Source organism: Numenius arquata, chromosome Z, assembly GCF_964106895.1.
Source record: "Numenius arquata chromosome Z, bNumArq3.hap1.1, whole genome shotgun sequence".
Classification (NCBI taxonomy): domain Eukaryota; kingdom Metazoa; phylum Chordata; class Aves; order Charadriiformes; family Scolopacidae; genus Numenius; species Numenius arquata.
The window spans coordinates 48945741-48968674 of NC_133616.1; positions in this window are offsets into that span (position 1 = coordinate 48945741).

Consider the following 22934-nt stretch of genomic DNA (forward strand, 5'->3'; position numbering starts at 1 on the left):
ATAGTATTTTCTGGCAAGATTCTCATTGCGGCTCTGTGCTTCACAGTCTGTAGGGCCATGAGATGCTGGCTGGCATTTTGCCATGGTCATAAAATTTCACTTGTCCTTCTGAATTCAGTGTTCAGTGACAAGAAAGCAGGATTTCTTGGTTTTGTAGATCACTGGAAGAAAAAAGGTACTTTGCTCTGAAAAATAAAAGGAGGCCTGGTCTTTTAGGAGGTGCTGCCTCAGGGGTGCTGTATATTTGCAGATGTACAGCTAGGAGGAATTTTCCTTCTCTGTAATTAGTACGATAGTAAACTTTTCAATGACTTGTATTAATAAAATGTCAAAGCTCTTTGTTAGGAAAAAGGTTCCATTGATCAGAATCTTCAAAGACAAGAAATTCAAATATTATGACTGGCTCTTGAATGAATCTGCTGTTTAAACTTTGAAGCATATTGCAATTCTAGCTACTATATTGAAATACTTCATTCCAGGGGGTAACTCACTACCTTGAATTGCAGGAAGTCAAATCCTACTCTTTCAAGAAGTGCATTTAAGTTGCTGGATTGTTGGCTTGTCCACATCAAAGAACATTTGTAGCAGACGAAGAAGGACTCTGCTTTGTGCCTTCAGAAAAAGGCAGTAGAAGCTGAGCAAACCTTATTCACGAAGTGTGCCTAGCATTTCTGAGAGCTGATTCTCAAGTGTTTATTCTTATGCGTGTATTCTACCACTGTAATACTTATTCATTTATTAATTAAGTAATGCATTATTAGCAAATATGTGGTTAAGATCATCCAAGTCTTTCAGTTGTAAATCCTGTCACAGTTTGTTACTACTTTTCTCTTAAAGGATTTGGTTGGGTCTTCTTCTTTATGCTTTAAGGGAAAGTTGACACTGTCAAACTTTAGGAATTGGAAGTTAGAAGTTATGTTAAATCCGTATGTTAGTGGAGCTTCCAAAGCACCTGAGCTTTTTAACTTTAAATTTTTTCAGGCTGCATGGAGGCTTCCTGCAGACGCATACTGAATGCACAGGGCCAAGGTTACCACCTACTAAGAAAGGACTGAGAGCAAAAGGAAGCCAAGTTTTGTAGAGCAGGGAGAGAAATTTTACCTCATGTTAAAGGTAATCCTCCTAAAGGCGAAGTGCTATCCAAATGAAGAAAATGAAGAGGATCATAAACCCTGGCAGATTAAATGTATAAATATAACGTGCATGTCCAAAAAAGAGTTTGTAGAGCACATAACAGTAGTAAATCTTTCTTCAAATGCATCAAGAGCAGGAAGCGTGCCAGAGAGTTTGTAGGGCCATTAGATGATACAGGCATCAAAGGATCACTTAGGTAAGAAAAAGCTGTTGCAGCACAAGTAAATAAAGTTTTTTTCAGACTATAAGGAGCCAGGGAGACTCCCATCTTGGAGCTTTTCTTTGTGAGGGGCTAATCATAAGACTGGCCCAAAATTGAACTGGTTAAAAAAATTATAAAGCAGTAAGTGAACAGTAATACAGGACTAGAAGCAGATGGTATTAATTTAAGATTTTTAGAGGAATTCAGAGGTGAAATGTCTGAATGATTAACATTGGTGTGCAACCCCTTGCTTTACAATGCTTTGATAGCTGGTAAATTTTCACTGAATTTCACTGAATTTTTAGAGTCGGAAGGGACCATAGAGATCATCTAGCCCAACTCCCCTGCTAAAGCAGGATTGCCCAGAGCATGTCAGAGCATGTTACTCAGGACTGCATCCAGGCGGGTCTTGAAAATCTCCAAAGAAGGGGACTCCACAACCTCCCTGGGCAGCCTGTTCCAGGGCTCTGTCACCCTCACCATGAAGTTTTTTCTCATATTTGCCTATGTTCCAACTTGTGCCTGTTGCCCCTCGTCCTCTCACTGGCAACCACCGAAAAGAGTCTGGCTCCCTCCTCCTTCAACCCACCCTTGAGATACTTATAAGCTTTGATAAGGTCTCCCCTCAGCCTTCTCTTCTCCAGGTTAAAGAGTCCCAGCTCTCTCAGCCTTTCCTTATAAGGGAGATGCTCCAATCCTTGAATCATCTTCATTGCCCTTCGCTGGACTCTTTCCAGTAGTTCCCTGTCCCTCTTGAATGGGGGAGCCCGGAACTGGATGCAGTATTCCAGTTGTGGCCTCACCAGTGCAGAGTAGAGGGGGAAAATGACTTCCCTCGACCTACTGGTCACACTCTTCCCTGTGCAGCCCAGGATTCCGTTGGCCTTCCTGGCCACAAGAGCACATTGCTTGCTCATTGTCATTTTGCTGTCTACCAGGACTCCCAGATCTTTCTCTTCGGAGCTTGGCTCCAGCAGGTCCACGCCTAACCTGTATTGGTGCCTGACATTCTTCTTCCCCAGGTGCAGGACCCTACACTTTTCCCTGTTGAACCTCATGAGGTTCTTCCTTGCCCAGCTCTCCAGCCTGTCCAGGTCTTGCTGGATGGCAGCACGGCCCTCCGGGGTGTCAGCCACCCCTCCCAGTTTGGTATCATCAGCAAACTTGCTAAGGATACACTCTGTCCCCTCGTCCAGGTCACTGATGAATATGTTGAACAGGACTGGACCAAGTATTGACCCCTGGGGGACACCACTGGTTACAGGCCTCCAGCTTGAACCTGTTACATTAACCATTACCCTTTGGGTCCTGTCACACAGCCAGTTATCAATCCACCTCACTGTCCCCTCATCTAGCCCACACTTCCTTAGTTTCCCAATGAGAATGTTATAGGAGACAGTGTCAAAAGCCTTGCTGAAGTCAAGGTAGATGACATCTGCTGCCCTCCCCTCATCCAACCAACCAGTTATAGCATCATAGAAAGCTATCAGATTGGTCAAACATGATTTACTCTTGGTAAACCCATGTTGCCCACTTCCAATAACCCCCTGCTCTTCAACTTGTTTGGAGATGACATCTAGAATGAGTCTCTCCATTACCTTCCCAGGGACGGAGGTGAGACTAACTGGTCTGTAGTTCCCAGGGTCCTCCTTCTTGCCCTTTTTGAAGACTGGAGTGATGTTGGCCTTCCTCCAGTCTTCAGGCACCTCTCCTGTTCTCCATGACCTTTCAAAGATGATAGAGAGTGGCCCAGCGATAACATCTGCCAGCTCTCTCAGCACTTGCGGGTGCATCCCATCAGGGCGCATGGGCTTATGAATGTCCAGTTTGGCCAAGTGGTCCTGAACCTGGTCCTCCTCTACTGGAGGAAAAACTTCCTCTCTCCATACCCTCCCCCCAGCCTCCAAGGCCAGAGGTTCATGAGGGGCAGCCTTAGCAGTGAAGACTGAAGAAAAGAAGGCATTCAGCAACTCTGCTTTCCCCGTGTCTTCCACCACTAGGGTGCCCATCTCATTCCTCAGTGGGCCCACATTATCCCAAATCTTCCTTTTACTGTTTACATACCGAAAAAACCGCTTTTTGTTATTCTTAACTGTAGTGGCCAAGATGAGCTCAGCTTGAGCCTTGGCCCTTCTAATTTTCCCCCTGCATATCTTCACTGCTTCCTGGTATTTCTACTTGCCTGCCAGGCCCCTTTTCCAAAGATCATAAACCTTCTTTTTGTTCCTGAGCTCCAGCCAAAACTCTCTATTTAGGCAGGCTGACCAGCCTTTCCTTCCTGCTTGTTTTTTGGGATTTGGGTATGGCTCTTTCCTGCGCTTTTAAGAGAGCCTTCTTGAAGTACGACCAGCCTTCCTGGGCACCTTTGCCCTTCAGGACTGTCTCCCAAGGGACACTTTCAACCATGCTCCTGAAGAGGCCAAAGTCTCCCCTTCGGAAGTCCAAGGTGGCAGTTTTGCTGGCCCACTGCCTTGCTTCAGCAAGAATTGAAAATTGTATCATTTCATGATCAGTCTGTCCAAGACGACCTCCAACGTTTACATCCCCCACAAGACCTTCTGAGTTAACTATCAGCAGGTCCAGTAGGGCACTTTCCCTAGTCGGTTCCCTCACCAGCTGCGTTAGGAAGCTGTCTTCCATGCACTCCAAGAATCTCCAGGACTGTTGCCTCTCTGCTGTGTTATATTTGCAGCAGATATCTGGGAAGTTGAAGTCCCCCATGAGTACAAGGGGGAGTGATCGTGAGGCCTTTGCCAGCTGCTTATAGAATATTTCATCAGCCTTTATATCCTGGTTTGGGGGTCTATAACAAATTCCCACCACGATGTCTGCCTTATTGGTCTTCCCCTTGATTCTTATCCATAGACACTCAACACTGTCATCATGCATATTGCTAAGTTCTAGGCATACAATACTGCTCTTAACAAAGGGCCACCCCACCACCTCTCTTTCCTTGCCTGTCCCTTCTGAAAAGTTGGTAGCCATCAATCACAGCACTCCAGTTATGCGAGTCCTCCCACCACGTTTCTGTGATGGCAACTAGATCATAGTTTTCTTGCTGTACGATGGCCTCCAGCTCCTCCTGTTTGTTGCCCATGCTGCGTGCATTCATGTAGAGGCACTTCAGCTGGGCTAATCGTCCCACTATTTTTCTGGGAGGGCAAGCACTGATTCCCACCTGTTCATGTGCAGACATTTCTGCAGTTACCATCTTATCACTACTCCTCATGTCTTCACCGCCACATGTGTCTTTCTCTCCCACATCAACTGCTGCAACAGGCTGCAAGGCCTTTGCTGGTACCTTTACCTACTAGCACTGGCACGCTACTCCTGGGCACCACTTTAGTAACCCTGGTTCCAACCCCGTCCCCCTTCAAATCTAGTTTAAAGCTCTCTCAATGAGCCCTGCTAATTCTTGTCCCAATATCCTTTTTTCCCTTTGGGTTAGGCTTCCCCCACCTGCTGCCAGCATGCCTGGTGACCTGTAGATCAGCCCGTGATCCAAGAATCCAAAGTCCTGCCATTTACGTCAGTCTTTCAGCCATGAGTTGATCTGTTGATTCTTCCTATTTATCCCTTCATCCACCCCTGTGACTGGTGGGATAGAAGAGAACACCACTTGTGCTCCTGATCCCTTGACCAGTCGTCCCAGCACTCTGAAGTCCCTTTTCATTGCCTTTAGGCTTCTGGTAGCTACCCCATCATTGCCCACTTGAAATATCAGTAGTGGGTAATAATCTGAGGGCTGAACCAGGGAGTGAATTTTCCTCTGTATATCCTTAATCCTGGCCCCAGGGAGGCAGGTGACTTCCCTATGGGACGGGTCTGGTCTACAGATTGGGCCCTCTGTTCCACTCAGAAGGGAGTCACCTATTACAATCACCTTTCTTTTTTTCTTAGTTGATGAGGTCCTGAGGCATGGGGGTGGGTGACTATTCCTGGGTGACTCACTGGGTAGATTGTCCTCTCCATTCTCATTTACCTCGTCCCCAAAATCCAGAACTCCGAACCTATTATGGAAATGCAACTGGGAAGGTGAGGAAGGCTGTTGGGGGTTCCGCTTGCCTCTCCGAGGAAGGACCAGAATTTGACTCCAGACTTTAAAATGCATTCCAGTTGAGATGCTGAGGAGTTACAGGCATGTGAGAATAATGTCTGTAGTAGGAAAACTGATAGAAATGCTAAGAAAAAGTGGAAATAGTGAACATACAGCATGTGTTTGGACATATGTGTTTGGAAAAACTTAATAGAAGCTTGTGTAAAGGGAAGTCCTACCTCACTACCCTATTTGTTCTTTGAAGTGCTTTGCCAAAACATATTGGCTATGAGAGACCATTTGATATAGACTACCTGGATTTCTGAAAGGCTTTTGAAGAAAGTTTTTTGAATGAAGACACACTTTCTCTACAGGTTCCTGATGTCAGCGCATATCACACCATTTCTTCAGCAGTCAGGTGGAGCAATTCTAGGCTACTGTGTATGACCATGAATACATATGAATACTTAGTTTTACATGAGTTCATAACAAAAGACCTTATGAAGCTCTGAGCAGACAATTAAGTGAGACGTGAAGCCAGTGAAAAAGGGAACAACCAGTTGGGCCATCCTAGATACCTTTTATGGATAGATTTTAAGAGATTCCAGGTTTTATCTGACTGGAGGAAAATCAGGTCCAAACGTCCAAGAGAGGACACTGTAACAAGTTTGTTTTGTTTTCTGGCATAATATTAGTGATGATATGGAAAAGCGTGAGGGTGAATAACACTAGGAGTTTTAAGTTGAATCATGAAAGAGCTGAAAGAACACTGTAGGCTACTATAATGCAACAAAAATGTTAGTGGAACTGAAAATATAATCTCCACTGTTGGTTGTGGTCATGCATATGAATTCAATCACACACAACAGTGGCAATGATATTTACAAAATTCTAGCCATGTTTAAAACAGGTACTGCATTTAAAATAAGTTACGTAATGAAACAGTCTCTGCAGAGCCAGAAATATTAATATTGCAATATTCTCATTGGATAAGGTATTGTTGCTACATGCAGCAACTGCTACGTATACAATCTGATTTTCTGTCAGTGGCACAGGACTTGAAGAAGCTGAATAGGAGTAATAAATTTTCCTACCGAAGTTTTATTTATATTAAAAATAGTCTCCAACTTGATAAAACTCCAAGGTAGTGGATTATGGTTAATGGGCTTTAATGCGTCTCCAGCACAAGGAGGATTGCAGAGTTTATTAACAGAAGGTTAAATGAGACAGGTGTTAATAACTATGTGTTCTCTGTTCAGCCCACCATGATCACTGACAAGACCTCTCTTATGCACTGATCACTTACGATTCACATTTGGGAATTTTTCGTGCAAAGATCTGCAAAGTGCATCCGTTACATAGAAGACTCCAGTTAAAAATGTACGGTTTTGTGAAGTCATTCAACACTATGAAGATTTGTTTTAAATAAAATGGCAATAAATTGATCAAACAAGAAAAACCTGATAAAAACAAAATGAAAAACTGATTGTAAACTTTCATTTCTAGATTCCCAGGAAGTTTTGAGTGTGCCAAGTAAGCTTGTAATTATTGCAAAAGCCATTTAATGGTATTTTTCCTTTCCCTACTGAAGTTAGTAACTTTAAATTGAGAAATAAAAAGGAAAACTTTAGGGATAGATTGAAAACATCCAACAGAAAAAAACAAGACAAACCTTTGTAAAAGGTTCTTAGCAGTTCACTGATCATTCCACTCCTCTGAGCTCTAGGTTCAGTTCATATTTCTGCCACAGACTATTTCACAAGAATGTAACTGACTTTTAAAAAATTCCCCGTGCTAATCTAATTTGAGGGCTATTGAAACAAAATGGTGGTTTTGACATCACTGTCTTGAAAGTTTAAATCATTGCCAACCACTTTTGAAGATCTCATATTTGGTGTCTGTCTGTCAAAAATAATTGCAATATTTACTTTCCTGTACTCCAGATCTCTCCGTCTCTCTCCTATTCAGTTCAAGAGGCTTGTATCTTTAAAGGCCTTTAAAAATCTAAGTCCTCTTGAAGTTCGTGGTTTCCACTGAAATAATTCTAAGCAAGTTGGGTATCTCATACTCATGAGGATCTAGCTGAAGCCTGCAGGGCTAAGGGCAGTCTTTGCAGTGTTGTGTGGCACAAAGCTGTTCAGTGGCACTGCAAGGTTGTTGCACAGGTCTTTAAAAATAATGACAACAAACAGTCAAGAAGTAGGTTTTTGGATTCTGTTTTGGTGGTTGAACTTGCTGCCCTACAAATGACTGATGCTGATCTTTGGTACTCACTTTACATTCATTTCACCCATTAGAATGACAATAAAAATCTTCCTATGAGGGAAATAAATATTGTGGAACTTAATTAATGGAGAGGATGTCTTCTGATTCACCCTTCCAAAAATTTTTAGCAGGTTTAATAGGAGGAAGTCAAATTACTTTGACGCATGATATTACAGTGAGTCACTAAACAGCAGCCTCAGGAGTTCATGGGGCAGAATGATTTAGTAGTGATACAATCACGGGAACTGCTTGGCAGAGAGTTGTTTGTATCAGTGCAAAAGGCGCAAACCTGAAGAAAAAAGGACAGCAAAAAGCCATGAAAAGAAAGGCAAAAAAAATCATCATTCCTCTAACAGAATTTTCATCAACAGTTTTACCACCAGTTTGCAGTATAGCTGGAATTTACTTTATATTCAGCCTTTCTACTATGACTTACCCATTTCATCTGGGATTTCAAATGTAGTTTCCAGTGTGGAGTCAGTTGAATATGGGAGCAGATGTATGGAGAAGATGATAAGATCACCTTAACTGACATCCTGATAAACAGCTCAGGTGCTTAATCGGGAAAATGTTATGCAATGTATTTCATGCCATATGTTTCTTGACTCTCACTAGTGAGATCATCGGATATTTAGTCTATTTACATCACAGATTGATCTTTCCTGCCTCTAACTGACTGTAGTTTAACAGCTGTGAATAGACATTTGCAAACATATTTTCTTCTGTGGGCTCTGTGACTGTTAAATTAATCAAACCTACTTAAAAAAGTTTTTTATTTTAGGTGCAAATTTTCAAATCAGATGGCCTGAAATTAGCTGTTTAAGTGCAGTGGACTAGTTTTCAGGTGTCTTAGCAGTCTCTAAGACAGAGAAGCCTGAGTAGTTCTAGCTAGGTCATTTAAAGCATCACTCACTGCTCTAGCTGCTCACCACATCCTTCCAGTAGAGTTCACTATCTCCTCTGCAGTGGTGTCAGGTAGGGAGTGTGGCTGTTTCAAGCTTCAAGGGTAATGTAATCGCACAACCCCCCTAGATCAACAGGTTAAACTAACATGCTGTGCTGCAAACTGGAGTGGCTAAAAGACATATAAAAATTCTGACTTTTCTAATGGGAATAGTAGCAAAATCACCTTAGTCCGGTGTAATGTATCAGCACAGTTAAGTGTAGAAAATCATTTAGCACTACTACCAGCTCTTTCCTATCCCCCCAGGTAATATTAATGTAAAAAATGAAGAGGGGTGAGTGACACTAAATATGGAGCATTCAGTAGAATGGTTCCCTATTTACACTGATGCAACTGCAATAAAACTATCTCCAGGAGATGTGGCTAGTGGGAGAGGCCAGCCTGCATATGGATGCTGCTGTTTATCCCAGGAACCTGAAACTGCCTGTGATGCCTTCCCAGACTGCAGTGTCACACCAGTGTGTCCCCAGGAGTGCTGCTCAGTTTGTCAGGCACGTCCCTGTACTTGTAGCATGGCCTGAGATGATGCTTCTCTCCCTACCCAGAGACTTAAGGACTTGACGTAGCTGGCATGAGACCAGGGGCAGACTGGGCTGTCAATTTATCTGTTTATATTTGGACTTAATAAATAAATTCAAACTTCTGTGGGGTAATGAGGTCGGGAAAGGTATCCTTCACTTATCATGTTGACTGTGGGAGGCATTACACATGCCAGTATGGCTGCTGTTTTAGTGACCTGCTGTGCTTTGGCACACGTTGAGTTCAGTGTTCATCAAATTATAACATGAAATATCTTACTGGCCAACTAATTTGTTCCTGTTCTGTATGGCTTCTGCCTCCAGAAAGCACCATAGAAACGAGATAGTGTACATGCAACATCACCATGACAGAGATTAAAATGATGCTGGGGAAAAAAAAATACCTTATGATAGCATGTCCTTTATGTATACTTTTTGTGTTTGATTTTCATTAATTGAGAAGCTTCATATGATTAAAAAGCTCTTTGAGACTTAAGAAAACAAAAAGCAATTTAGAGACTTGTGCTTTTGCCAGGTCTCTGCACATTGCTGCTTTGTGATGATGTTAAAGTACTTTCAAAACAGCTAGCTGAGCTGTACCTATTTTCTGTTTTGGAGCAAAATTTTTGGTGAAACAAGTACTATTAAAAAAGATACTTGTTTTTTAAAGGTACATTCCTGATCAAATGTGATTGAGGCATTGGAAAGAATAGTCTGGATTCTACCTTCTAACCCAAATGGTCTTCCAGGAAAGGATATTGTGTCCCGTTTGTTGGCAGAGTGGCCCAGGCTGTAGTTTCACAGCTATGTGTAGGGCTACACTGAAGCAGTATTGCTGCCATTTCATCTGCACTAGAAAGCCAGAATGGCTCTAGAGTAGATGTGGTCAGGTGTGTATATCAGCTAGATATGACCCATTAAAATCACTCAATCTTTTGTCTGTGAATTTGAGTGAAGGTGGCACTGGAAATACCCTGTATGAATTCCCCATCACAGAGTGGTGGGGTCAGGGAAGTGCAGGAAAGTGAAATTTTCATGTGCCTTTGCCAGCTCTTGATAATTTAGCACAGTTTAACCTTTTGTGCCCTCACACAAAGAGGTTCTGAATTTAAATAGCAATGTTAGTCATCTTTTTTTCACCTCCTATAGCATTGACATGGATTTAATAACTTAATTCTCTTAATAAAATATGTGAATAAATAACTATTACACCCAATGCAAACGACTCAGTTGGAGAGCAACTTTTCTCTGCTAGTGTTTTATCAGATTTCTAATGAGGGCTGTGTGCATAAAAGATGGGTTTCTGTACCACCTCCCTGCAGGATGCAAAAGAGGAAGAAATGAATTTCAGATGCAGGGATTAACCACAGCAGGGTACACCAAAAAAGTATACCCTGCCAAACACTGATGCAAGATTTGCATGAAATTGCAGTTGGTATGGCTGTCAGAACCTGACGATAAGAAATTTGATAGCTGAAAATCAGAGAAGAGAAATACCAAGATGGGTTTGTTATTGCAAACCTTCCAAATGGCTGTTTTCTTTTCTCCCATGCCCTGTCACATATGCATGCATACGAGATGTGACAGTAAGATAAAATGTATTTTGCAGTTCATGGACTAGTGTGTCATGCTGTGCTGAACACCACACTCCTGTCCTGTTACCTTACAAACTTACTGAAAGCCCTTCTAGTGCTGTTAAATAATGAGTGAAATGACTAACATGTATCTGGCTCATTTATGCTCTAAGGATTTCAGTGTGCCCAGAGTTGGCAAAGCAAGAAATTGCCTTTCAGACACCTAAGGGCAAAATGGAGGTAACTCTTTTTGGAACCAAAGTGCTCCAAGGAGCAGAGATGGTTGAGGATCACCTTCTCCTTGTGACACAGAGCACGGTCAATGTTGCGTGGTGGGGCTGAACCCTGAATGTACTTCTTTTTTTTGTCCTCCAAGTTGCCTGCTACATCTGCTCCTGGTTTTATATGCCATCACCAGCCTAATTTCATCAAAACCCCTGCTGAGAAGAAAGTCAGGAACTTGCATCATAGTAGATAGACTTCAGCGATGAGCCATTTTAATTTTGCCCTAAGGTTTGTAAACTTGGAATGTCTACTTCAACTTTTCTTAGGGCTTACTCTAACATGTTTATGCAAGTAGGGTGGTCTTAATTCAGTATATAGTTCCTCTGGATCAGAGGTTGTTTCAGTAAGCTTACTGTACATGGTATTACTGATCATTTATGGTGGCAAGGTTCATCCCTATGAGAGTGTTTATGGGAATCATAGCAGGCTAGCTGCTGGCAACAATGAAATGGGAACCTCAGCGCCTGCTGTCGCTTGCTGTATACCCTGTGCTAAAGACTGCTGAGAATTCAGGGTGCATCAGGCTGGACTGTGGGTTTGCTCTTGCATACGTCTGCTCCCCAACAGGCTGGATCTGAGCACTTGTGTTTATTATGTTCCACTCCTTAATGAGCAGAGGTCTATTTTTTTGTCTGTTGCACAGCAGTATTCTGGTCCAGTTGTAGACAATCCAGTTCTTAATGCTCAAATAATAACAGTAGTAACAGGGTTTCTTTTTAAACCCTTAGTAATATGTTGGCAGTTAAAATTTTCAATGGAAGACATTCAGCCATCTCTACAGTATGACACTCACAGACTCTCTTTCTGGTGTTAAGAGTGCTAAACATGCTCCATGCCATACCATACATACTTGGAGAAGAAAACAAAAAATTAGCTCTTAATCTCTATCAGCTTTCCCAAGCAATTAGTTCCTGGGGCTTTGCTATCCTTACATGAAGTGTCCTCTTTCCTTTTATTCCTTGATACCTGCATGCATCTTACAGACTTGGCTGGCCTGTTACTGTACAGAGAGGAGGGATGTATTACCTTGCTAGCAGGCAGTCTGGAGATTTTGGAGGGAGCAGGATCCCTAATTTTTTGGTCACTCTCAGGGTTTAAACCTGTTAATCTTCAGAGTTTAATAGGAAATGTTCATAACTGGACAAATTTAACAAATGTGACTTTTACTCTGAGTTGTGTAACAGGCAAAGTAGAGTTAAGGGCTTATCTAGAGGTTTTGCTCTGGAAGAGAGAGAGGGTTCATTAGAAAAGCTTGTTTACATAAATTTAGGCATCTAGAACTAACTTCTCTGTAAATACAGTGTAAATCAGTGTGATCAGAAAGCTCTCCAACTCAGGAATGGCTACTTTCCAAGCCTCTGGGCCATGATGTGGCATGCCAATACTCTGTCCTTCACCTCTGGCTCAATGCTCCTTGAACATCAGAGGTCAAAACGAAGCCCAGTTGCAAGTGAGCTGCATTTTGATGGGTGGACACAGGGGAAGGAGGGTAGAGATGGGGTTAGGATTTAATTCCCATCCTGTGGTCTCTGAGGGGCTAATGAGCCTTGCCTGGGGGGCTCCCAGTTGCTTCTGCGGAAGGGCACAGAGGTCTTGCACCATCTGTCACCTCTATTCAGATGTCTCAGATACACCCCAAAATCTAAAAAAATATTAGGGGACTATGTTTCTGCAACAGTATCCCAACCAGAGTATGGGTGTTTTCTGGAGTTTGAAAGTGAGTTCACATGTCCTTGTGTACACAGAGATGTGAGAAATGAACAATTTACTGTGTATGCGATTGAACTTAGACAATGTCTCTATTGTATTTTTTCATGCACAAATGCAAACTTGCTGCACATTCACATGCTCACAGACCCAGTTAAGGCAAGCACATAATGAATGTGGACTTGCCACAGGTGAAGTTAATTTTGACAAAAGCTACGGGCAACAATAAAATACTTAAAAAACCAGCAAAATACTTTCAGTAAAATACATATAATAAAATACTTCATAACAATAAAATACTTTGAAATACAAATGAATGCACCACTTTGTCTCCACAATTGAGAAAACTTTGACCTTTGAAGTCCAGCTTTTTTTTCTCTCTTTTTTTTTCTTCTATGATAATGCAAATTTGCAATGTGTATTTCTTAGCAGTATAAAAAATGATGTATCTTTTTGAGGCCAACCGAATGAGGAAACTTCTTTGCAGAGTGCCCATATCTTGGTGATAGGAATGAGCTATGGAAGTCCATACAACCCGTAATTACCTCTAAAATCACATTTGTTTTTCTCAGACCAGTTGCATCAAATCTGAACATCACAAAATCTAACACAGTAATTTTGGGAAGAATGATGGGAGAAAGAAGCTGGCAGCAGTATTTTCTGCTGTAAGTTAATAAATAAGCAAAATTCTGAGAAACTTAGTGAGGATAGGCAAAACATAAATAATTAACTTAAAATGGATTATAATTAAAAAAACTGCAATGTACCTTGCCCAGTGATCAATCACTACCCAGGTACTGTGAATGAACAATAAATGTCAAATGAACGGTTTTCTTTGAAGCAGAGCTGAGAAACTTTCACTGTGAGATCTTATATGGGTTTGTCGTCTACAGTCTGCATCATTCCTCACCAACACTTTTCTTTTTACCTTTTAATTATGACAAAATAAATGCTGAGAGTATAAGAACTTCATGAATGTTGTGTGATATTCACAATTATTTTCCTCCCAGTATGGTATTTCTGGAAGGATTTCGTTGGGTATCACCTGCATGATGAGTGATACCTCATCTCAGACCATTTACTCTGGCAAGAAGGGAGCATTTCATGTTGGCCAGAAATCTGGCTTCGGGTGAGGCAGATACAGAGCTTTGGCAAGGCAGGACAAGGACAGCAGTGAGTGCAACCCTCTCTGCCAGCCTTATGCACTGCTGTACCAGCTCAGACACTGCCTGGCTGCTTCCCTGCTCATGGCATGCTGGGAGTAGCAATAGTTTGGTGGCTATCACACAGTAAGAGTGTGTTTTTATCACTAGCCTGGCTGTGGGGTTAGGAATGACTTCAAAAATTCCTTGTACAGTGGTGACAGTGCTTGTCCATTTTATTTGAGCCAAGTCAGGGGAATACAAACCTGATGGGGTCATGGCATTCTCCTTCCGGCCCTGAATGAAGACTGGCCTCTCGCCTTGTTAGCTGCGTGGCTCCCCCAGCAAATGACAAGATAGGCATGGAAAATGTCATTTGCACAGTCATACTCTGTGTACATAGTGCAGGCACCATCTCCGTTTTTACAAGCCTGTTCTGCTGCACACCATTTCCTCTGTGAAGCAGTCATGATGATCAGCAGGACAGCTTTTGGAGACTTGTTCACTAGGTCAATGGCTCTCCAGGGCTTCTATAAACATGGCCATCTGGGCACATTGCCATTCCTGTTTGGCCTCCCCAGCAAAGCTTTCTGGCTTCCTGCAGGATGCAGAGGGTCAAATTCAAATTGCTACGAGTGCTTGTGTAGTTCCAGGAAAGCACCTGAATTAAGCACACATGCTGTTCTAATTGCTTTGAAATCACCTGGCATCTTCCTCCAGTCTCTTCATGCACAACTTTTTCCTCTAATAGTCAGTGATATTAAGTGAGGAAAGCAAGTGGTTACAGATCAGCCCACTGGCGATGGTCCTGGAGCTGTTCCCACTGAAGTTCCCTGTCCTAGCGCTTGCACTGATTTCCATTGGAGCACTCAGACTCTTTGATCTCAACCCCCAGGCAGCACCAGGAAACCATTGTTACTCTTATCTTAATTTCCTTTTGGCCTTGACCCTTTGAGCCTTAAAAATAAAGAAAAAAAAAAGTACTAGGAATATTTAGACTCCAAAGGGGAAGGCAAAATCATTTTTGCACACTAGTGAAAAAGAGTGTTCATTGGGGATACAGAGCCAGAACACATTCAGAGGAAGTTATGAAAGAGAGTGGCTTGGGGAAACTCATCTGCCACATTTGATGTTGCTTGTCAAACACGCAAAGCCGCTGTTTGAATTGGCAGGAAGCGGGGAAAAGCATGGTGTGACTGGCAAGGGCTGCAACCTGATGCCTGCAGACTGCAGGTACAGGGACTGGAAGCTGCCTACTGACCCCCATCCTGGCTTCCCATCTGGTCAGAAATTGCCACCAAAGCCTCCACATAAAAGGCCGCTCAGAAATTTATGGATTGGGTGGGGGGAATCTCAGAGGGGCTTTATTTCTGATTCAAAGCATCAGGAGGTGCTGAAAAAAATCTGGGTAGGGCTGAAGGAAAGAAAGGGCTGTTGGGGAAAATCTCTGACCTGACAAACAAAGTTTCTGGCTGCACGTGCACTTAGGGAAAGCAAACCCCCAAACTAACCTATAGACCTAACATCTGAAAGGACGTCTGCCAAACAGCTGATAGAAAAGTCCCCTCTGAAATGTAAAAGTGACACAGTTACTAGCTGACACCTGCTTCAGTAAACAAGGGTCCTATTGAAGTGTGTGCACGCCTAATTTGAAATCAAAACTTTGGCAGCTTGTATCCTACACACTTGTGATTGATTTGACCCTAGGTTATGAAATTTAGGGTAGAGGATTTCTTTTCCTAATGCCATGCCTAAAAGCACTGCTGATGTACTGTGCAGAGCAGTATGAACCAAAACCCAAAGGCTTTGATTCTGCAGGTGTGCATTCATTTTTATTGTGTTTGTAAGAAGAGACAGGCATTTGCATGAGATTATATGATAAGGTATATGTGGCTGCCTGCTTTACATTAATAACTGCAGATAATTGGTCACATGAATATTTCTAAATAACTCTTTGCAAATGGAAGCAGTGGTATTTTTAGTTTTTAGATAAAAACAAATGAGGCCTAATTATTTCCGTTTTCTTATTTTTAATATTTATAAGTACTTGCTTAACCTAGTTTTTTTTCTTTCTTTTTTGGATGCAGATTTCCTAGTTCTTGCAGTTATGTACTAAATTTCCAAAACAACTTCTGACAACAAAAGCTAATCTATGGAGTTGGAAGGGACAAATTTGCAAGGAGGAGACAAAGATATATTTGCTACTGCTTATGACGTCTGAAGTCAGACTAGGACCCACATTTTTAAAAGTGTTCGAAAATCTAACCGATCTACCAATTTGGGAAGGGCAGTTTTACAAAATTATACAAAATTCTTTGATCATCTCTTGATGACTGATCTTTGTAGTTGGAAGATGCTGCCAACAAATTTTCATCTTAAAAAGGTTTCTAGAGCTGATTAATTTTGTAAAGATGAAAAATAACCGATGGTTTGCCACTTAAACTGAAAAGAAGGTTTTTGAAATATAAATTCAGATAGAGCTTCAAAGTGATTATTTATGCAGTAATTGAAATTAGTTATGAGTGTGTGCTTGCATTGCTACTGTAAGTCTTCTACAGCAAGGAGGAATATTAACATGTTTCCTAATGTTAAACTAGATAGTAGGCCCCACTCTGCTAATGCCCTTCCTCTGCCTGAGATCTCTGCAGTCACCTGCTGTAAGCCAAAGTATGAGTCCAGGAATTAGTACAGGACATAGACTCCAGGTATTAGCCCTGGCCTAAGAAGCCTGTCAGAGTTTTTGCATGATTAAATGCTCCTTTAATTTTCTGTTCTTTAACAACAGGTGTATTTCTGTGCAATCCATCTGTAAGAACAGGGCTTGTGCCTTTGACACGTGTGAAATCTGCAGCTGTCAAAATCTTTCTCGTGGAGTCCCAACTTGGGAAAAAGATTAATACTGGATTTTCTGTTAAAAGCTTTGGTATTTTGCTGTGAAGTGTAATTCTGGGTAGTAGGAACATTTTCTTAGCATACAGTGTTTGTAAAAAATGCCTGTGTTTGCATTCTGTTCTGCATTTCTGCAAGACACCCATATTCTGCAACATTGATTTCACTGGTGATTCCCTTATGCTAATGGTCAGTGACCAGAGAGACCCACAGGAGCATCTTAGACACATGCCTCTAAACCAACACTGCCCATATTCGCTCCTGCCTTGTTATGCTGCAAGTTTGGGAATGTCTTTCCTGGTCCCCTGGGGGTGCCCAGGACCTGGAGCTGCAGTGAGAAGGGGGAGAGCACTGAGTTCACAACATCACTCCTGGGATGGCCAGTTGTTAGCTGAGTTTTTGGCATGATAACATGATCCTGTATCTCTACATACACATATTCGTGCACTCCCTGCATGTGATGGTCACAGGCATGTGATGAACTGCAGCTCCATGCAATAAACTGCACTGACTGCTGCTGAATGCTTTTTTGAACTGGGACTATGCCATATGCTGTTGTTTTGTAAAAGTAAATTTTACTCTCTGCAGTGAGACAGATGACTACAGAATTATAGTATTTGTTTTCATTTGATGTGAATACTAATTTTTATGTCAAGTAAGTGTAGTTTCAATGACTAAAAATATAAATATGCTATTTGCAGGCATAGAACCCCCTGAATCACTTCAAAAGCATCATTTACAGACCACTGACTTCACTTTGTGATCACTTTCAGATCACACTAGGCACTGTGATCTGCAGCCAAATAGCTTTATTTCTTACATTTGAATGTTTGAAGGAGCTCGGCAATTTCAGCTAGTGTTCAAGTGACATTTCTTCATGCCCCATATTTGCATGCACATTGATGGGACCCTGTGAGTAGGAGGTGTGAAGGAGCAGGGTGACAGCGGGACAGGGTGACAGCACGTCCTTCAGAGGGGAGTGCACTGGCAGATTGTCCAGGCCAGCTGGAGGTGCACTCTCTGTACCCGTCCTGGAGTTCACGTTCAGGAGCAGCAGGCTTTAGAGAATAAACAAGCTCAAACCAAAATAATGTCTTATGTATTTCTGCAACCTGCAGTGAGGTTTCATTCTCTACATGTGTGTTTTGCCTGAGTGACAGTGCATTCCTCATGGCCACATGCCACGAAGGGGGAAGGAGGCAGATTGCCCCCCTGTTGGCACTGCAGAGCAGATGGGTGCCTGGCAGGGCAGTTTCTGGGACATCCCATCAGTCTCAAGTGCAATGCTGGGACCTGGATCCAGTGTTTCATTACTAAGGCACAACACATGGAAAAATTTTAATGGCCCCACTCCTAAAGAAAAGCTGTTGTCACAGTGATGTGCGAGTGTTTGATTGTTTTGACTGGTACTTGCAGAATTTTGAGTGCAAACTTCATCCCCAGAAAGTGAGATGGGATGCATATTTTTCTGCAAACTATTACATCTAGCTGTAGACAGTTTGGAGTGTTTCTTTGCACTTAAAATGCAGACAAAAATACTATCTTGCTGCTCTATGCAGTCAGTGAAAACATCAGAGTGGTTTTGTTGAATGTATTCTCTGAAGCCACTTTATAAACAAATAGCAAAATTATGGAAGTATCAGCAATCTTCGAGTGTAGAATTAAACTGACTGTCAAAAAGTAACAGTTCTCTAATCTGACATGAATCCTAATGTGCAGGAATTAGGTTTGTTGTAATAACAGAAGATCAATTTTTGCATTTGTCTTGAAGAATGAGTAGTCAGCATTAAGTACAGCAGTGTGTTTAGTACCACCATTGCCAAAGAGAGAGATGATGGGATTTGAAGGGATGATTTTCAGGATTATTGCAAAGGAATCAATTTAGCAAGCAACGAAATGGCAGACTTCTGAGGACAAGAGGTGACTACCATGACCACTAAAGGGACCATGACATAGGTGCCTCATGCAGCAGCCACGTATCCTACCTCTGGAAGAAAATGAGCCCTTGTGGGTCCTGCAGCTGTGCCGTGCTCCATTTACCTCATTAGTTCCTGGTGCAGTGTCAGCATTAGCATAGGCAAATAGCTTTCCAGGGTCACGGTCTAGAGCATGAAATGAAGAAGTTTTCTGCATTCGGTTGACTCAGCAGGGTAGTTTCCAAACTGGCATCTGACCAGGTCGCTGGAGGTAATAAACTTAGTTTGGCTGGAGAAGAAAAAAGCAGTACAAGAACCTTTAAAGGAAGTTTTTGCTCATTAATTGTCTCAATTCCACTGCTGCTGTGTCACACCAGATGGTTGTGCTGAGGACAACCCTTCCACATATTACCTGTTCTCCACAGCCAGACTGGCTGGTGCCCTCCAGGGAGAAGCTACCCCTTCGCTCCATTTCTGAGGCGTCTGTAATGCTTCAATTCACTAGTGGAGTTTCTGAGGTGTGGATGTGCAGTTTCCATCCAGTTTCAATGGATGCTGGACCACCCATCTCCCAGGAACAGTAGGCTGTGTTAGCTGGCACTTAGAGATGCAATTTTCTACCCTTCTGAGGGGGTACTTACAAACCACTGCTTCAGTGTTCAGAGAAAAGGGGCAGTTATTTAGACAAACTGTCATATTGTAGGGCCTCGATATTTTGCTCAGCCTGTCAATTTTTCTATAGTCCAAAGAGTAACAGCTACAAATCAAGCAGCCTTTGTTTAAGATCATTCAGGGAATGAATACATGTGAACTAAATATGACTAAGACAAGGACATGAAAGTAGTCATCTAATAAAACCTAATTTGTAAATCTGAACAAGGTGACAAAACCCCAATTTACTTCTTCTGGAGTTTAGAATAATCTCACAAAGCCGACTTGTTCTTTGTGACTACAAAGATTTTTCTCATAAAGTCTGCTGTGATGTTTGAGCTAGATGGCAAATTTAACACATGTGCAGACCAGTACTAATCAAAAATCGAAATGGCAGGCTGGTTTTTTTTTTTTAAGTACAAAAATGCACAAACTGGAATAATTTGATGTTTTCTCATTGTTAGTCAAAAAATACACCACTTTCTATAGTGAAGAAAAATTACCATGTGAATATATTCCTTGAAGTCTTACCACAGCATATGAATTTGCAATTTCTGTTCCTGAAACTTTTATTTCCCCACTTATGGAGAGGTACGAGATCTCAATTTGCTTCTTTCCGGAAGCGCACCAGAGCTGTTCTCACGCTGTGTTTGAAGTCTGTTTATCTACCATTCTCCTAAGAAAGCACAGTCCACTGCAACGGGACTGAGGTTTGCAAATGAGAACTCACCTTGCAGCATTGCACCTGTTTCCAATTGACTAGTGCTTTAAAGACACAGTCAGTCAGAAGGCACAGCTTTAAAGCCTGTAACCACATCAGAAGAAGAGGAAATACATGTACACCGGCTCCAGTACTTACATGAGATGCACAGATTTGTGATTGTGTCAGTTAGCTTCAATTTTACACTGGTTCACTAATGTATCCCACAAGTACGTAGAAAAAGTAACAGAAATGCAGTCTTATAGACACCTTGTTTTCGCAGCTTTCAGTGACCAACAGATCTGCTCCTGTGCCAATGGGGTACAGGTGTGCCAAACATTGCTCCAATCTCTGCTCATGTTGTTGACACCGTAGAGCTCAATGCCTTTGCAGGCAAAGGTATTTATCTCAGTGTTGGTGTAAAAAATACCCAAATTTGGGTGAGTAGGTATCTATAATGAACAAAAACGTCATGAGGCTAATTTGGCTGTCTCAGACTAATATGTTTTTGGAACTATCCTGGAGTTAATGGGAAGATTTTTGCATGGTGAGATGCTGAAATTCCTTTCTTGTGGTGTGTGTTGTAGAGTGAGTGGGGGCTGACGTGGGAGGGATAAGAACCAATTCACTGAAGTATACTGGGGTATAGATTATAGCATCATTAACTATAGGACAACTCCTTGATATGAAAGATGGAAAAAGCACCCAAAGGAATCACTCTGTCAGATGTGATTGCAATCAAGAGGGAGAAACTACTGGAAAACAGGAACATGGCAGCATTTTGGGTGAGAACAACTTATGGGAGAGGTAGAAAAGAAGGCAAAACCAACAGACTTTTAGAAAACCAGACGATAGCTTGAAATATATAGAGATGATCTCATAGGAAATGTGTTTAAAGGGGGAAAAAAAGAACTATTCAGGAGAGCTGGTCATCGTGTAAGGGAAATATTTTGAAGGTGCAGGTTCAACCTATGCACGTGTGGGAAGTTGGAAAGTTTAGCAAGTAGATCATCTAAGTCTTTACTATAAAAGGGGAGATACAACAGATGCAAACTTGTTCAGGCTATTATGAATGGGTATGAGGGAAAAGCATGAAGAGGTAGGGAAGGTGGTCAAGCCGTGGACTGAGATAGGAGAGAGTACTGAGCAGCCTTCTGTAAGGGCAGTGCTAGTAAGGGAGAGAAACCGTAATCCATCACCGAGTGGGAAGGAAAAGCCAGATGGTGCATTTTAGCTTTCTCAAGCTAAAATGTTTGATGCTTGTGTCCTGGGTCTGGCGGAGATAGGGTTAATTCTGCCCAGGACCTAGCAGGGACACAGGTATTCCACCCCATGTGAGCCATGCCCAGTGGGTAGCAGGAGCTGGCCGGGGAAGGGGAGGGACAGGAAGGCGGGGAGGGACAGGAAGGCGGGGCGGGGGGAGAGAAGGAAGTCATCCCCCGGGGAGCAGAGCGGGCTGGGGCGTCCCGGGTCCGGTTGGCAAGTGGTGGTATTGTACTCATGGTTGTATATTCCTCTGTCAGTGTTATTATTGTTGTTGTTTCTTGCTCCCCTTGCTGTCCTGTTAAATTGTCTTTGTCTCAACCCACGAGTTTTTGCCTTTTTCTTCCGATTCTCCCCTCCCGGCCGCGCTGGCGGTGGGGGCCCGATCCAAGCGAGCGGCTGCCGTGTGGTGCTTTATTGCCGTCTGAGGCCAAACCACAACAGCTTGTTATGGTTAAGTCTTTACCAGAAAGGCCAGTTGACTTAGCAGCAGAGAAGTAAGAGTTGAGGACAGGCTAAAATAGAGAATATTTAGGTAAGGCAGAGATTTCCAGTTTGTCTGGGCCTGACCTGAACCTGGAGGACTTGCTGAGGCCAGCATAGAGCCATCACCTTTGAGAATGTCTGTCTTCTCCCTGGGAAAGCAGGGGATTGTAACAGGTAATGATAGTGCATAGCTTTAAAAAAGAGACAGAGGGGGAGATTGGCATTATCAGCTTGGACTATAATATCAATTCCCAGAAAAGTACTGGAACAAGTACTCAAACTGTTTGAAAATACCAAGATAAATATGGGGATCAACATCAGCCAAAATGAATTTGCTCAGGACAAGCGATTCCAAATCTGTCTAATTTCCTGCCCTGACAGTGTGTCAAGCCTCGCGCACAACAGTCGGTCTTGTATCAACCTCAGTCTTGTAGGACTGCTTGATACCCAGGTGACATCCCAATAGACAAGCTGAGGGGACAGAATCTGGCAAAACTCCAAAGTGAGTGATAGCTGGTGGGAAATCAGGTTCAAAGCATACTGGTTATCTGCTTTATGTCAAGTCATGTGATTTTGCTGCAGCCTGCCCTGCTTCATCCTCTATTCAATATTTCTCTGAATTACTTTGGAGTAGAGAGTATGCTGGGTACTTTCACGTGGCACTCGACTGAGAAGAGCCAGAGTTGCACCAAAGGACAAGCTTAGGGCTTGACACGATCATGGCAAACTGAATACAGATTTGAAATTCAGAAAAGGCACTGTAATCAGTGAGGATGTGGGAGCAAATAAATCTAGGATGGGTAAAACCAGAGTTAAAAGCAATTATGTGTGAGGTCCTAGCAATTATAGTAGATCATACACTGAAGACAAATCAGCAATGTCATTCTGTTGTATAAAAGGTAAACATCACATGGAAATATCTGACTGGGTCTGTCATCTGCAAGATGCATGACAGCTGTGTTTGACCTGCAGCTGGGGTGCTGTGTCCTGATTTGGACACTGGACTTCCAGAAATAGATAACTATCTATATAAAATCCAAAGTAAAGCAATAAGAAAGATCAAAGGTCTAGAAAATATCACCTGTGGGGACAATTTTAAAGGCCTGGAGTGGCTTAGTTGAGAGGGGAAAAAAAAGACTCAAGGGAGACCTGAAAAAAATCCTCAAGCACGTAGAAGGTAGCTTCAGAAAAGAAGTAATTAA